This window comes from Jaculus jaculus, chromosome 17, assembly GCF_020740685.1.
Source record: "Jaculus jaculus isolate mJacJac1 chromosome 17, mJacJac1.mat.Y.cur, whole genome shotgun sequence".
Classification (NCBI taxonomy): Eukaryota; Metazoa; Chordata; class Mammalia; order Rodentia; family Dipodidae; genus Jaculus; species Jaculus jaculus.
Genome location: NC_059118.1, coordinates 47,079,357 through 47,088,886, shown reverse-complemented (window position 1 = coordinate 47,088,886; position 9,530 = coordinate 47,079,357). Strand labels below are relative to the sequence as shown.

Here is a 9,530-nt window from a genome sequence, read left to right as displayed (position 1 = left end):
GGCCCTGGCGTGCCCATCTTCTCTCTCTCTCTCTCCCTGTGTCGTTCTCTCAAATAAATAAATAATAATAAAAAATTTAAAAATATATATATTTATATAGTTGCAAGAAAAAAAGAGAGAGAGTCTGGGGCATACTGCTACTGCAGATGAACTCCAGATGCATGTGCATTGCTTTGTGCATCTGGCATTGCGTTGTTGAGGAATTGAACCCAGGCCTTCAGGTTTTGTGAGAAAGTATCTTTAGCCACTTAGTCATCTCTTCAGCTCTATGTGCAGCTTTTGAAAAATAATAAAATGATAAAATACTATCAGCTCTTCACATTCACCTGCTCAGCATCTTTACATTCAATCAACTATAGCAGTAAATATAATGGTAAAATTATATCTATGGTCATCTTGTATAGACCTTTTTCTTGCCATTCTTCCTCAAGAAATACACTATGGCAACTATTGACACAATATTCACATTGTATAAGGTATTATAGCCATCTAGAGATGACAGTGTCTAGGAAAATGTGCATAAGTTACAGACAAACACTATTCCATTTTATATAAGAGACTTGAGGGGTGATGGATGTTAGTACCCATAGAGGATTGTGGACAAATATAACAGATAATGATGGATGACTATAATTTAAGTTACCATAGAGACTATAAGTGCATTAGTCTGTTTTTTGTTACTATGATAAAATACCCAATATAGGATATTTTGTAAAGGAAAGTTTATTTAGCAGAGTTATGGAGTTTCAGGGGCATGACATTTCTATCATCTTGACCATGGTGAAGGCCTCTGATGGGTAGTGCCACAGTGGCCATAGTTCCTGCAAGAAAGATTACTTACATTGAAGTCAGAGGACAAGCAGAGAGGGTCCAGTCTTATAACCTCCCACAGTTGAAGATCTCAATAATTCTTTTTTTTTTTTTTTTCCTGGCTACAAATTTATTCCACACAACATAATCCTCTTCAGCTTTCTTGAGGTGGCTGACCCATCCACGACCAGACAAGCCTCTAAACTGGAACTCCGTTGCTGACCCAGCACCACCCTCCGCTTTCTTGTCAGCACCGGGGCACAGTGTTCCACAGGGTGGCAGGCACGATTTCAGGAGGCAGATGGAGGGAATCACAGAGGTACTGGATGTCCTGGTTGGTAAGATGCCAATAGAAATGTGTCCAGGCAAACTGTTTCTTCACTACCCTTGGGGCTTACAAGACTGCATGGCCTTCATGACGTGAAGGCTGGCACGTTTCTTGTCTACCAGCTTGGTGTGCTTGTGCATGTGGATGTCCTTCTGGGGACCATAACCCCTTAAACATGAGTTCATAAATGGCATAAATGGCAATTTGGTTCTTCTTGGATATGGCAACACTGATGTTCATGCTCCTAAGTTGCCAACCCTTGGGGAGAAAACTTATATACTGGATTTTAAGAAATCATAGTCTGGTTTGTGGCAGAAAGTGTCAAGCCAAATTAAGGGTTGGATGAGGCATTTTGTAGGAAAGATGGATAGAAGGAGTCTGGGATCAATCTTGCTTGGGGGTGAAGAGAATGGGTGGTGTGTAGCTGTTTGGAGCAAATAAAGAAGAGCCAGAAATGGATTTCAGAGGTAGCACCCTACTGGCTCTCTGAGTGGGTTATTAACTAATGGAAGAGCTATCTAGAAATATTTAATGTCTCTTTTCTCAATTACTTTAAAAAACAAATGCATTTCTAAAGTGATTCATTATGAAAATTGAGGTCAACAGCTTTGATGAAGCAACATAAAGTGGTGTGAGATCCTTTCATTTGGCCACTGGAGGGTCTACAGGCCACTGTGTGTCAGGAAACAAAGTGAACAGGAGCTGGCCGGGAGGTCGAGAGGCCTGGCAGGCGGAGAGCTAACCTTTATACTGAAGAAATTAACCTGAACAGCCTCATGCTAGGGCCAGAGCCATGGGGTTAAATTCTAAGACGCGAGGGTTTTTTGTTTGTTTGTTTGTTTTTTAGGTTAGGTGTTGCTCTAGCCCAGGCTGATCTGGAATTCACTATGTAGTCTCAGGGTGTCCTGGAACTCATGATGATCCTTCTAAGTTTGCCTTCTGAGTGCTGAGATTAAAGGCATGCGCCACCACGCCCAGCTATGATTCATGTATCCAGAAAAAAAAAAGTCAGTTTTGTTTCAAAGTCAGAAAAGAAAGGATCTCTCAAGGTTCTTCTGTGGTTGTCATATACTTACTTGAACTAAATGCCTATAAGATCTTTTAATTTAATTGAAGATCAATTGCCTGGGTCTTTAAAAGTTAAACATGGGTCAAAAGTTAACATATTGATGATGATCTCTCTGTAATATGCCTGTATAGAAAAAACCATAGCGGCACGAAATAATCACAACGTTTGTGATTTTTGAGACTTTCCACAGTTTAGTTCACTAGGCAGACAAGTTTTCCACAAAATTCAGGCATTTTCATAATAACAGCGTGTCAATTAAACCAAAAGAGAGTTTCAGACTCTCATTTTCTAGAGCAAATAGTGGAATGTCAGTTTCAATAATGAGATGTTTATGTTTCTGTATGTGACTAGAAATATACATGCATATTTCATTAAGTACATAAGAAACACTTTGCATTAATAGTTTTCCATACATTCTGTAATACAAAGTTGTTTCACTACTTTCCTCACTTTATCCCTGTGCCCTCTGTGGATGTGTGACAGGGACTGCACAGTGGGCGGGCCCTCAGACTTCACATCTTCAGAGAACAAGAGGACAAGGTTCTCATGGAGACAGTGACTAGAGTGGCCTGATTTGAAGGTGGATTTAGTTTATAGTTTACACCCTGTCACTTCTAATTGATATTATTGTCAAACATAAAAAACATAGCCCAACCCATCCCCAAAAGACCAAGACAGAATGGGGGCAAAGAGAATTGATTTTTAGAAAGTTGAGTAACAGTGTTGAAAGTTAGAATGTTAAGTTAGCTACTACCAAAATAACTCAGCCCATGAACAGATTAAATGAAAAGACATTTAATAAAAACACACACAATAAAAAGTATTAGGAAGGGATATATGTCTAAGAGGCAGACTAGAAAGAAAGAACAAGTAATAACCAGGACAGTTGGAATAGAGGTTTGATTTTTCCTTAAGTGACACCTTTTAAATCTTTATTGGAGTTATTTGCATTTATTTGATAATGAAAGAACTTTCTCAATGTGTTAAGTTGAGGGTTTTTTTTAAAGCTGTAATAAGATAAAAATGTGTGCCATACTTTTTCCATAAACCATCTACAACCAATGTTGTGTAAAAGAATTTGTAAAATCTAGGTGTTTTCTTGTTTAAAGAAAAAGCATTGGGGCTGGAGAGATAGCTTAGCGGTTAAGCGCTTGCCTGTGAAGCCTAAGGACCCCGGTTCGAGGCTCGGTTCCCCAGGTCCCACATTAGCCAGATGCACAAGGGGGCGCACGCAGCTGGAGTTCGTTTGCAGAGGCTGGAAGCCCTGGCGCGCCCATTCTCTCTCTCTCCCTCTGTCTTTCTCTCTGTGTCTGTCGCTCTCAAATAAATAAATAAATAAAATTTAAAAAAAAATTAAAAAATATGTCTTCATTCTTTACATCTAGAAAAAAAGGTATATTGAAGTCTATAATTTTTAAAAATTTTTAAAATTTTTATTTATTTGAGAGTGACAGACAGAGAGAGAAGGAGGCAGATAGATAGAGAATGGGTGCACCAGGGCCTCCAGCCACTGCAAACGAACTCCAGATGCATGCACCACCTTGTCCATCTGGCTTATGTGGGTCCTGGGGAATCGAGCCTTGAACCAGGGTCCTTAGGCATCACAGGCAAGCGGTTAACTGCTAAGCCATCTCTCCAGCCCTGAAGTCTATAATTCTGTGTGAAGAGGTTATACCTTTAGACATCTGTATTTTTCTTAATTTCACCAGTATTTGGTGATGCTAGATAGGCAATCATTTCCTGTAAAGGGAATCATGCCATGCAGTGGTTACCATACTTGCTTTGCATTGTTACTGGAGACTTTCTGAGAGGGCAGAGCCACAGGAATGACCTTGAGTGTGGGTAAAATGAGTTGTACATATGCTCATTAAAAATACGTCAGAATCCTGTGTTAGGTACACAGAAGGTATGCAGATTCCAGGAATATTGGGTTTTCACAGGTTTGAGCATGTTTCTGGCTTGGTCTACATTGTGTGTCTCACATAAACAGCCTTTGGGTAGCTCCTGGAATTATCTTCCTCATCCACCAGATTTTAGACATGGGGGCTCTTTTATGTTGGAGCAAAGTACCATGTGTTAGTTATTCAGTAAAACTACAGGTTTAGAGAATGAGCTCAGCCAGTGCCTCAGCACTCCTAGCAAACATGGACTTCAAAAAGCCTTCTTAAATTTTTCTTTTACAAACCCCTTTAAGCCCAAGAATTTTTGTGTGTGACCTTGGGCATAAAGGTTCATGAAATAAACATATAAATCAGACATTTACTAATAATAAATCATAAATTTATTTTTGAATAATTTTCCTGTTTACCTATAGTTTTTCCATTTATTAAAGGCAAAAGCCGATATGTACACTAATGAAAAGGATGTGTTGTTGCTTTACATAAAGAATTAAGCCTTTGCTGAGTATTTGATACTCTTGGACATAGAACATCTGTTGGAGTTACTAGATATTTTGATATAAACGTAAGTGCTGTGAATGCTGTTTCACATAGAAGTATAGTACAAGCTTGCAGAGATACCATTAGGACCATTTAAAAAATTATTGGAATATCTTCCTAATTCCAAGTCAAGTTTTCACTGAGCAATTTTTCAAATAAAATTCAAGTCTACAACAGAAACAAAATACTTTAAAATCAAATAGTACAACATAATACAATCCAAAGATATACTAAAAAATACATGCCAAAGAGTGAATGTTGGAAAATATTAAGACTTTGTTTTTCTAATCAAACCATCATTTTCCCATAAGAGCCGAAAACTGTAAATACAGTAAAAACACTGCGATTCATAGAAGGTCTAGTCTGGAGCATGAGCCGAGCTGTTTCTGGATGCATTGGTTGGTGTTACATGGCTTGATAGTCTGCACAGTGCAAAGGACACACATCGTGTGCTCAGTGTCAAGGCTATATATGTAGTGAGGGTGTGTGATGCAGCATGGGTCAGCACCCTAACAATCATCTCAGTATTGTGCATTTGAGTCAAGTGTTGGTCATTGCAGGTAGGAAAGCCTTTTACTAGTGCCAATATTTTTGTGGTTCCCCTCTCCATTCAGTTACGTGACTCCATATGAAGTTGCAACCCACAGTTTAAGAAGCTAGGACTTAAAAGGTAGGTAGCAGGTGTGTCCCACACAAGTTTCATTTTACTTAGAGTGCATATTCATGAGAAAGAAAAGAGTGACATTATAGGTCAGCTTCATAGGAGGTGGATTGGTTCTCAAACACTGGGGGACTAAATTGCATGAACTGGTTGATGGTAAGTATATGTAAGTCTCATAGGAGGTGGGATTTTATTTGAAGTATTAAGTTATGTGAAATGGTTGATGATAGACTTTTAAGAGGGAAGTGAAATGGCAAATGGTAGAATAACTTATTGCTTCAGTCCCCAAGAGAAGAGGAACTTGACCTGAGAAAAGGTGCTCATTGTGGGGACACAGAATGGATGGTTTATGTCTGTATGGCGAATTTAGGTGGAGTTTTCATCACCATCAATAGCTAGAGTTAGATTGTCCCGTGTTGAACATGGATCACAGGGTGTTTAGTGGTGTTTCCCATTCTAGATTCTAGGTAGGCATTCTTATTAGTTTGGGAAAATGCTTTCCTTCCTTTCTTCCTTTTTTCCTTCCTTTCTTCCTTCTTCCCTCCCTCCTTCCCTCCCTCCTTTCTTTCTTTTTCTCGAGGTAGGGTCTTGCTTTAGCTCAGAGTGGCCTGGAATTCACTATGTAGTCTCAGGGTGGCCTTGAACGCATGGTAATCTTCCTATATCTGTCTCCGAAGTGCTGGCATTAAAGGCATGTGCCACCTTGTCCAGCTGAATATGCATTTAAAGTATAGCAGTGCCATAGAGTCCAAGGTGTCCATAGGCTACTACAAGCCTTAAATTTGCTAACATATGCCATACAATTCCAAAGAAGGAAGAGTTATAGCTTACCATCTCACCCAATCTTATCACAGAATCTTTTCTTCCCAGAATACCTCTGACCAGCTGCCTTTGATGCATGAATTCTGGGCAATGGTTTCTGGAAAACATTAGCTTACACTAAGAGGAAACAAGGCAACAATCAGGACTTTGTAAGAAGGCAATAAAAGAGTGTTGGTTTAAGGGAAGTTTATGTCACTGAAATCTGCCTCTAGGTTTTTATTCCTGAAAGCATACTCTATGCCTCTATAAAAGCACATCCAAAACTGTCATATCTTCCCAAAATTGTTGATAGGAACTAGTTTAATAAAAACGAAATAAAGAGGGCTGGGGAGATGTTTCAGGTAGATGTTAAAAACATTTGCTTGCAAAGCCTGCCTATGTTCAGTTCCTCAGAACCCATGTAAAGCCAGAAGCACAAAGTGGGCCATACATCTAGTGTTTGTTTGAAGTGGCAGGAGGCTTGACACACACATTTCCTCTCTTCTCTCTGCTTGAAAATAAACAAATAAAAACTACAAAAGGACTTCCGGTTAAGATGGTGGCATAGGTACCACGCCAAAGCAGCCTAGGGGGAAAAAGACCAAAAAAACTCAGCAAAATGCACACTTTTACTAAAAAGTGAGGTGTATAGGAAATTGAAGCGGCAGCGGAGAAGTAGAAGAGTTCTAGAGCATCCAGAGCCCGCACAGGCGGGAAAAGCGGCTCTGGCAGCTCGGCCAACCACCGCGGCCGCGGCGCAGCAGAAAGTCGCCAGACTCGGCTTGAGCCGCAGGAAAAGCCAGGTGCGGGATTTTCCCCTCACACCGCGCTCTCCGCAACTCGGGAAACGTGAGGGGAGAGCGGCAGCGAGCAACGGAGGAGCAGACCGCGAGGTAGAAGAACACGTGGAACAGCGAGAGAACCAGAGCAGCGGAGGCTCCCTCCCCTCCCCCACCGCCTGAGCCCAGCTCCAGCGAACAGAGCAGCGGCCCGGGACCCGGCCACGCCAACTTGGGCTGACAACGGGACCCAAGCAGGAGCAGAGTTCAGCAGCAACATCAGCGGCTCCAGCACTGGTAACAGCGGCCCCAGCAGCAGCAGACCCAGGAGTGGCAGCAGCGGCAGACTCGGCGGCAGCAGCTTCAGGGGGAGCAGCAGCAGTGGACACAGCAGCAGCAGCTTCAGCAGCAGTGGTGGCTCCAGCAGTGGCAGCTACAGCAGCAGCAGAGGCAGCAGCGGTTCAGTTTGCTCCGTAGGAAAAGCAAGTGCCCAGCTCCAGAAATCAGAACAGCAGCCCGACGACCCAGGCAGCAACTTGACTGAGACCAAAATCACCCAAGGTAACTGGGATTGCACCAGGGAAGGGTCTCACTTGGTCGCAAGCTGACTTGGATCCCTCAACAGACCAGAAATCTAAACTTCTTTGTTGATAGAGGATCTGGTCATTATAATAACTACTCTTGCATACATACTCGGGGCTGTTTTTGATTGATTGTGTACAGTGTTTAGTTAAATTTTAGAATCTACCTGTATTTTATTCCACTCAGCCTGCTTGAATACTCCTATAGAAGGGAAACTCAACTCCTAAGAACATCTTTGTAGATACTCTGAGAGTCTTAAGAGCCACACCTAACACCTTAAGGTCCTACCCTGAAAATATATTACATCAAATCAATTGATACAGCTAAGAATACACAGCTAGCTAGAAAATCCAAGCATTAACTTAATCCAAGATGCAAAAATATATACATTATAACACAAGAAACACTAAAAAGCAAGACTGGTGGCGCATGCCTTTAATCCCAGCACTCGGGAGGCAGAGGTAGGAGGATTGCCATGAGTTCGAGGCCACCCTGAGACTCCATAGTGAATTCCAGGTCAGCCTGGGCTAGAGTGAAACCCTACCTCGAAAAAAAAAACAAAAAAAAAAAAAACAAAAGCAAGGCGATATAAATCCACCTAAAAGTATTAATGCATCAGAAATGTCCTCCAGTGAGAAAGAGTTAGAGGAAATGCCTGAGAAAGAGTTCAAAAGAATAATTATAAATATGTTCAAAGAGGTCAAAGAACACATGAAAACAATCAAAGAAGAAATCAAAGAGGAAATCAAAGGAATCAAAGAAGAGGCAGGACACCAATTTAATGAAATAAAGAAGGCAATACAAGACATAAATAGGGAAATAGAAATAATAAAGAAAAACCAGTCAGAATTACTAGCAATGAAGAACACAGTTAATGAAATAAAAAACTCTGTAGAAAATCTCACCAGTAGGATGGATGAGGGAGAGGACAGAATATCTAAGCTAGAAAGACCAGGTGGCAGACCTAATGCAGTCCAACAAAGAGAAAGACAAACATAGAAAAGTATGAGTGGGAATTTCAAGATATTCGGGACACTATGAAAAGATCCAATATAAGAATTCAGGGCGTAGTAGAAGGAGAAGAACTCCACTCCAGAGGCATAGTAGGCATCTTCAACAAAATCATAGAGGAAAATTTCCCCCAAATTGGGAAAGAGGTGCCAATACAGATACAGGAAGCCTTTAGAACCCCAGCCAGACAAAACCCAGAAAGAACCTCTCCTCGCATATTATAATCAAACTTCCAAACACACACACCAAAGAAAAAATATTGAAAGCAGTTAGAGAGAAAAATCAAGTTACCTACAAAGCAAACCCATCAGGATTACAGCAGATTATTCAACACAAACTTTTAAAGCCAGAAGGGCTTGGAGTGATATATTCCAAGTTCTGAAAGATAACAACTGTCAACCAAGGTTACTTTATCCTGCAAAGCTATCCATTCAAATAGATGGAGAAATAAAGACATTCCATGACAAAAGCAGGTTAAAGGAGTATTTGAAGACAAAACCAGCTCTACAGAAAATACTTGATAGAATCCTCCATGCTGAACAAAAGGAAAAGCACACATATAAGGAACCTAGAAAAAACAAGCTATACTCAAATACCAGTTAACAGAAGAGAGCACAGGTAGAACCAGAAACACACACACACACACACAAATGGCAAACATAAATACACACCTTTCAATAATATCTCTTAATATCAACGGTCTCAATGACCCAATGAAAAGACATAGATTTGCAGACTGGGTTAAAAAGCAGGATCCTTTAATTTGTTGTCTCCAAGAAACTCACCTTTCTATAAAGGATAGACAATATCTTAGGGAGAAAGGTTGGAAGACGGTGTTTCAAGCAAATGGGCCTAGAAAACAAGCAGGGGTTGCTATCCTAATATCAGACAGGGTAGACTTTAGTCCGACGTTAGTCAAGAAAGATAAGGAAGGTCACTTTATATTGATTAAGGGCACACTCCAACAGGAGGACATTACAATCCTAAACATATATGCACCTAACATGGGGGCTCCCAAATTCGTCAAACAAACACTATTAGAACTAAGGTC

The 9,530-nt window shown here is 40.7% G+C and overlaps 1 pseudogene; it reads right to left on the bottom strand.

Moving 5' to 3' along the window:
• Window positions 1-964: 964 nt before the first annotated feature.
• Window positions 965-1,378, bottom strand: LOC123455528 (annotated as a pseudogene).
• Between the last annotated feature and the right edge of the window lie 8,152 nt (window positions 1,379-9,530).